Genomic DNA, 6890 nt, shown 5'->3' on the forward strand with positions numbered 1-6890 from the left:
GCTGCGTTTTTCCTAAACAGGGACCTCCTTGGTTGACTGGGGAAGAGAGAAGACCTATGGTGACTATTAGTTTGCAAATAGAAGCTGTCATTTTCCAAGCGTGGAAGATGGTCTAGCAAAGTTTCAGCCAGCACACTGTGCCGTCTGGAGTTCACCGAGCACCCTTAACTTTTCTCCTTAAGGAAGAGGCCTCAGGGAACCCAGTTTATCCTGCCTTCCTGTGAACCTGTGAACCTCTGATGTTGGGCTCGCCCTGAAAAAGAAAAGAGACAGGACTGACCTGGTCTTAAACATTTCCAACCTTTTGACCCTAATATGCATTTTAAGAAGCAAAATAGAAAGATCAAAAAGATGAAAAAGTGACAAAGAGATTCCTGTTTATTGAGTTTTTTAAGTTTTGTTTTATTGCTTAAAGTATTACAAAGAGAATTCCATATGTCTCCTTCCCTCCCCGCCCCACCCCCACCCCAGACCTTCCCCTTGCGGGGTTTGTATGTCTTCCTCCTGGAAAAGACCTGGGCCTCTTGTGATAGCCACTGAGAATGGTTTACTCCCCCCTCCTCCCTGCTCCCTCCCCCCCAAATTTGACCTGATGCTGAAGTGGCACTTCCTGCTAACATATGAGAAAAATAACATGACCTGGATAATGAAAACTAAACCCACAGACAATACCCAAGTTACCCCACCCACACCCCCATTAAGAAACACACTGTTCCCCTTGCTTTGTCACCCAAATATCTTCCAACATACATAATATGAAACATTTAAGAATTAAAATTTGTGCTCTCAAAGGTGTGAAGCATTTAAAAACTTATGTTGTTTTCTTAAAGATGATTCTATTTGCAATATATACTAATAATTAGTACTAAGATCATCTTACCCTTGTTGTAAGGCATTCCTTCTGAAAAGGGCTCCTTTCTACCAAGTAAGAACTGCTAAAAGGTTGGGAACATACTTTTTTTCCTGTGGGCAAATTCTTCTTATTTCCACCATATTTATATAAGCACATGAAGAATTAATGTAAACACAATGAGAATTCTAGCCCAAGTACTTAATCTATATTTCATGTTAAAGCAATGTGGATTGGGGCTAAGAAAGCTGATGAAGAGATTGTATTAAGCTGCTAAATAGGTCTATACCTTTCAAAACCCCGATTTTAGCTTTTCCCTTTAAGAACAAAACTCAGTAAATTCATTCCTCTAAGTCTTCAAAATAAAGTGCTAAGTAGATGCTAATGAAGAGGAACATCTGGTCCTGGTGGGAGTTCTGTGTTTCAGACCTGAGATCTACTTCCCAATCCTTAGAGTTACATAGAAAGTAGAAAGAGAAATCCTATCTCTACTTCCCTGTTTCTTTCATTCTTTTCTCCTTTTTAACACGTTGAATTTAGAAATACAGAAAATGTCCTTTATGTTCACTCCTGGAGTTCCCTACCCCCAAATGACTTGGATCTTGGAAAATAAAGAGAAAATGTGGAAGGAGCTAAAAGCAGCCTCAGACCTGATGCTTCAAACCAGTCTTTCCCACCTGGGAGCTTGTTCTCTTTGTTGCCACAGGAATGGGGCCTTCCTCAGGCAACTCAGCTCTTCAAGTCCAGCCCAAGTTCTCTGACCCAAATCTTGACCTGTTTCTGCCTTCTGTTCTCTTCCCTCCCAATAGACATTCCTTCAGTGAGATGGAGAAGACATCAGAAGATGGGAAAAGAACATGCTCATGGGAAGTTTACAGTTATTGATATGGTTTGTGTGTGTAGTTTATTTCTTTTTATTTTTTAAAACTTTTTAAAAATATATTTTTATTTATTTCAGAGAGGAAGGGGGAGGGAGAGAGATAGAAACATCAATGATGAGAGAGAATCATTGATTGGCTGCCTCCTGCACACCCCACACTGGGGATTGAGCCCACAACCTGGGCATGTGCCCTGACTGGGAATCAAACCCTGACCTCTTGGTTCATAGGTTGACGCTCAATCACTGAGCCACTATGGCCGGGCTGTGTGTGTGTGTGTGTGTGTGTAGTTTATCAACAACATGCCCAAGGTCATGAAGAGTATGGTTAAATAAATAATAACCCAACATCAAATTTACAACTAAACTGCCGAAGCCGGTTTGGCTCAGTGGATAGAGCGTCGGCCTGCGGACTGAAGGGGCCCAGGTTCGATTCCGGTCAAGGGCATGTACCTGGGTTGCGGGCACATCCCCAGTGGGGGATGTGCAGGAGGCAGCTGGTCGATGTTTCTCTCTCATCAATGTTTCTGGCTCTCTATCTCTCTCCCTTCCTCTCTGTAAAAAATCAATAAAAAAAAATTTACAACTAAACTGCAGAACAATCATGGTTCAGAACTCTAAAATCTAGCTGAACAGAAGTTTTATAATTAAGGGTATAGAGAAGAAGCCACCTCAAAACTGGTAGGAGGGGCAGCGGCGAGGAAAGGGCTTACCCCACACCCATATGTGACAGAAATCAGGAGAAATATTCAGCTGTGGAGGGCTCCCTGGTGGATTGAGGAGTTCCATCCTCACACTGGGCTCCCCTGCCTAGGGGTCCAGTGTCCTGAAGAGAAGTCACCATAACTTCTGGCTGAGAAAACCAGCAGGGAGTGGGTCTGAATGAGACGGAAGGCTGCTGGAGTCCCTGGTGTTCTAGAAGGGCAGCAGCTCCAAAGATGCAATGATACATCATGGGAGGAGCTGAATTGTCTGGCTTTAGGGCAAGAGCTGGAGGGGCAGCTTTCTCCCAGGCAGAAGTGCTGTCAGAGGCCTTTGTTCCTTTGCTGAGCCCTCCTCCTGCAGGCACAGGCAGGTGCCATATCTGAGTCTCCATCCACCTGAAGACTACACTCCACCTAACTTGTGGGCCCAACCAAGATGCTTCCAGTGGCTTTTCCAAATAAAAGTCCTGTCTTGGCTCATGGGGTGGATTTTTAGAAATATCTCAAAGATTTACAAACCCCAAACAAACAACATCTGGCATAGCTATGTCCCGTACCTCTTGCTAAGTGGCCCAATCCTGATAGTAGCAGCAGCCAGCCTTGGTTTGCAGCGTGGCCTCTCTCAGGCACCTCCAAGACCAGTACAAGTAGCTTTGGAGCTTATGCCAGGTCACCCAGGGCAGGGCATAGGTGGAAGCTGATATTGGCCTGAAGTTCCTGGGAGGCCCCAGAGCCAGTGCACCTGGTGGACAGCTTCAGACCACACCAGAGCACTTCCCATTCACCTGTATGAGTGACACACTCAAGAGGCCGACTCTGCATGCACTGGAGCCCTACTGAAATGAATCATTCTCCATAGGGTCAGCCCTGCATAGCAGCTTCTATGTCATGTTAGCAACCAGTCCTCAAAGGCTATGAGCTTGGGGGTAAATCCCTCCCGTTGATGTGCCAACAGCAATCAAGGCTCAACTGCAACAGGAGACTGACTATGCATAGCCCTCATGAGAGAACACCTGAAGCACACAGCTTCAGTGACCAAGGAGGTTGTCACTGAGCTCCACAGAATATCTACTATATAAGGCCATTCTACCAAGACTGGAAGACATAGCAGCTTACTTAATACATAGAAACAAACACAGAGAGACAGCCAAAATGAGGAGACAAAAAAACATGTCCCAAATGAAAGAACAAAACAAAATTCCAGAAAAGTAACTAAACAAAATGGAGACAAGCCATCTATCAGATGCAGAATCCAAAACACTGGTTATAAGGGTGCTCAATGAACTTAGGGGAAGAGTAGATGAATTTAGGGAGAACTTCAACAAAGAGATAGGAAACATAAAAATGGAAATGGAAAACAAAAAAGAACCACTTGAAAATAAAGAATACAATAACTAAAATGAAGAATACATTACAGGGAATCAACAGTAGAGTAGATAAAGCAGAGGTTTAAATCAATGATTTAAAAGACAAAGTGGCAGAAAACACCAAATCAGAACAGCAAAAAAAGAAAAAAAAAAGAATCCAGAAAAATGAGGATAATATAAGGAGTCTCTGGGACAACTTCAAGTGTACCAACATTCACACTATAGGGGTGTCAGAAGGAGAAGAGAGAGAACAAGGAATTGAAAACCTGGTTGGAAAAATAATGACAGAAAACTCTCCTAACCTGGAGAAGGAAATAGATGTACAAGCCCAGGAAGCACAAAAGAGTCCCAAATAAGATAAACTCAAAGAGGCCCACACAAAGACACATTGTAATTCAAGTGCCAAAGGGTAAGACAAAGAGATAATCTTAAAAGCAGCAAGAACAAAGCAGTTAGTTATCTATAGGGACTATCAGCTGATCTCTCAACAGAAACTTTGCAGGCCAGAATTGGCACATAATATTTAAAGTGATGAAAAGTATGACCTACAACCAAGATTACTGTACCCAGCAAAGTTATCATTTACAATCAAAGGACAGATAAAGAGCTTCCCAGACAAGAAAAACCTAAAGAAGTTATCACCATCAAACTAATATTAAAAGACATGGTAAAGGATCTTCTTTAAGAAGGAAAGAGGAAAAATGATAAAAATATGAATAATAAAATAGCAATAAATACATATCTATTAACAATTACTTTAACTGCAAGTAAATTAAATGCTCTAATAAAAAAAATAGGACGGCTGAAGGGATAAGGAAACATGACTCTTAAATATGTTCAGATCAATAGACACACACACCGAAAGTAAAGGGATGGAAAAAGTTATTTCATGACAATGGAAATTTAAAAAATAAGTTTGGGTGGCAATACTTCTAATAGATGAAATCGACTTTTTTTCTTTAATTTTTAAGTGTTTATTTGAGCCAAACTGAGGACAAATGCCAGATAGTAAGATCTCAAATCCTCCCCAAAATATATCTTAAAACAAAGGATATAACTAGAGACAAAGGTCCCACAAATTCTACTTCATGTATTTATCCAAGGAAACTCCAAATACTAAATAGAAAAGACATATGCATCCATATGTTCATTGCAGAATTATTTACAATAATCAAGGTATGGAGTCAACCTAAGTGTTCATGAATAGATGAATGGACAAAGAATTAATGCATATATGTATGGAATATGACTTGGCCATAAAAAAGAATGAAATATTGCCATATGCAAAAACATAGATGGAACTAGAGGGTACTGTGCTGAGTGAAATAAGTCAGAGAAAGACAAATGCTATATGATTTCACTTATACATGGAATCTAAAAAACAAATGAACAAGCAGAACAGAACCAGACTCATAGCTACAGAGAACATTTTGACAATTGCTAGATGGGAGGAGGTTTAGGGGAAATGGGTAATAAAGGTGAAGGAATTAAGAAATAAAGTTGGTAGTTACAGAATAGTCATGGGGCTGCAAAGAACAGCATAGAGAATATATATATGCATGTGCGGGTGGGTGGGGCTGCGTGTGAGGCAAGGCGCATGCGGGTGAGTGGGGATCTGACTCTGGGTCTGGCGGCGCCTGTGGGGACTTGACACTGCACCGGCCCAGACTCTGACAGGAAGGAGGAGGGAGCCGGAAATGCACAATACTAAAATATTTCCTCTAATTAATTCCCTTTTAATGTGCATGAATTCCGTGCACTAGGCCACTAGTACAGTCAATAATATTGTAATAACTATGTATGGTGCCAGATGGGTACTAGATTTATTGGAGTGATCACTTTGTAAGTCATATGGATTCTAATCACTGGGTTGTACACCTGAAACTAATTAATATTGTATGTCAACTGTAATTGACATACCCCAACTCTATTCTGAAATGTTGCACAGCTGTTATAAAAAATTATTTAAATCTCCATGAAATAATATAGAAAGTATATCCATTTCATGATGAAGGGTTAAATAGTTTCAGATATAAACAATTTGATTTTTATAAAAATAAGCTCTGACTCTGTTTGTGTATGCATAGAAAATATCTGAAGGTCACACACAAAGCTGTTCACAAACTAACCCCCAGAAACCGGGATTGGAAGAAGTTGGGAGAAGACTTTCACTTTCCACTTCATATATCCCTCATTTTTACAATTGCCGCTAATGGTTTTGTCATTAAGTAATAGTAAATAATAAACACTGCAAAGTATGTTCTCTCCACTGAATAGCTAGCTGACAGACTGCACAGAAATATTTCTGGTCCTTATTAATCAAAATATACACGTTGGGGCATCTTGTTTAAAGAAAATGAACAAGTCCTCTGGAGGAGCATACATCATATTTACAAGAGAAGAATCAAATTGGGAACATGCACAAGGCAGGAGAAGTTAGGCAGGAAAAAGAAACCACTAGGATTTAATAAATCTGACCTAATTTTAAAAATAAAAACGTGGATGTCACAGGGCACTCTTATAGAACCAGATAGTACTTAAATTGCTGTGGTTCTTAATTGCTTATGGTCCTCAGGCGGTGCATGGATTGAAATACAGCCTCTCTGTGGTTGAGCTTAATTAATATTTATGACTGCAGGAGAAAATTAAATAAGGTAAATGGTGTAATTTTAAGCAGCCTGTGGTCACGGTTAGCAGGACTCACAACAAATTCAGAAGCGAGAAAGAAGTGAGAGCGCTGTGGGGACGGATGGTGTGGTTTCAGTTTTCTTCATTTCCCCATCCATTTTTTTGTGCTGTGTGAGACCTTTAATGCTGACATCTGAGCATGCTATGGTGACTACTTCTCTTATCTTTTATTTGTGTTTTCTTTTTCTTTGTGACTGATTATCTGAAGGAAGATTTTCATTTTTGAGGGGGCGTGGTGTATGCCCAAAGATGTTAGCTCTGGAGCCATCTGTAATTGCTCTGTTAGGTGTTTCTATGGTGTATATTTGTCATTTACTGATTCTTTGCATGGCCCAATCATTCCAGTTTTTTTCATTTGGGGAGCTGAAGATTAATGAGATAGCATCAATTCCTGTAATGGGGAA

Source organism: Myotis davidii, unplaced genomic scaffold, assembly GCF_000327345.1.
Source record: "Myotis davidii unplaced genomic scaffold, ASM32734v1 scaffold802, whole genome shotgun sequence".
NCBI lineage: Eukaryota > Metazoa > Chordata > Mammalia > Chiroptera > Vespertilionidae > Myotis > Myotis davidii.